A 921-nucleotide genomic window follows, 5' to 3' on the forward strand; every position below is an offset into this window, starting at 1 on the left:
CAGTGTGACCCGGAAACCCATGAGGGGTCACTGTGAGCATATTGCCCAACCATTTGATCCAGGCAGGCAGACACTTTTGGTGACTCACCCCGGTGGTGGGGCCAGGTGCCACATTCACAAAACTCTTAGGAAACATTCACGGAGATTTTAAGGAACACAGTTTTCAAGACCCTAAATGCCTGTCTTTGGTTCCAGAAGGGTGGTGAAAGAAACCTCTGGGGCAGAACCGTGCTGCACCCAAGGGCCAAACCCGAGTTTTGTGGCCCACTGCCAAGAGGGGGATGGCGGACACTTTGGCATGTGAGCTCCCAGTCCAAGTCCGGTTCTTCCACCTGGCCCGACCCCCCTGGGCCATGGCTTCTGCGGGCCTAGGCTGTGCCCCGGATGCCGCTTCTGCGCTCCTTTCTCCGATCGATGTGGCAAACCCACTTTGAGGGAGGGCCCTTTGCGGGCCAGCGATTCCCCCTGCCAGCGTTCAGGCAAGGTGATTACCTCTCCCCCCTCCCCCTTTTCCTCTCTACCAATCAATGTGGCAACTGTGGTCACATCAGGGAGGGTCCTTAACGGATGTTTCTCTCCCCCTCGTGGGTTCGCGGAGCCAGCTGGAGGTTGCCAGGCTCAGCTCCTCGTCCCTCTCCAGCGTCTGTCCCTCGCTCTCCAGTCCTCAGGGGGCGAGGCGGCATCCGGAAGGGGGGGTTGGGACCACCTGGAGTTCAGAACCATTTCCCTCACCCCAAGGTTACCAGGTACCTAGCGCTCCGTCCCCTCGCCTTGCCTTGCTCTGTGGGACAGGCGGTGGGTGGGGAGGCGAAGGTTCAAAGACTTGAGAGTCCCAGGGTGTCCGCGCAGGCAGCCATGGGAGGTTTGCTGAGGGAGGGTGGGCACATGTGGATGTGCCTGTGGCCTAGGCGCTCCCTGCCC

The sequence above is a fragment of the Crocodylus porosus genome, unplaced genomic scaffold (assembly GCF_001723895.1).
Source record: "Crocodylus porosus isolate Cpor-Errol unplaced genomic scaffold, CroPor_comp1, whole genome shotgun sequence".
NCBI lineage: Eukaryota > Metazoa > Chordata > Crocodylia > Crocodylidae > Crocodylus > Crocodylus porosus.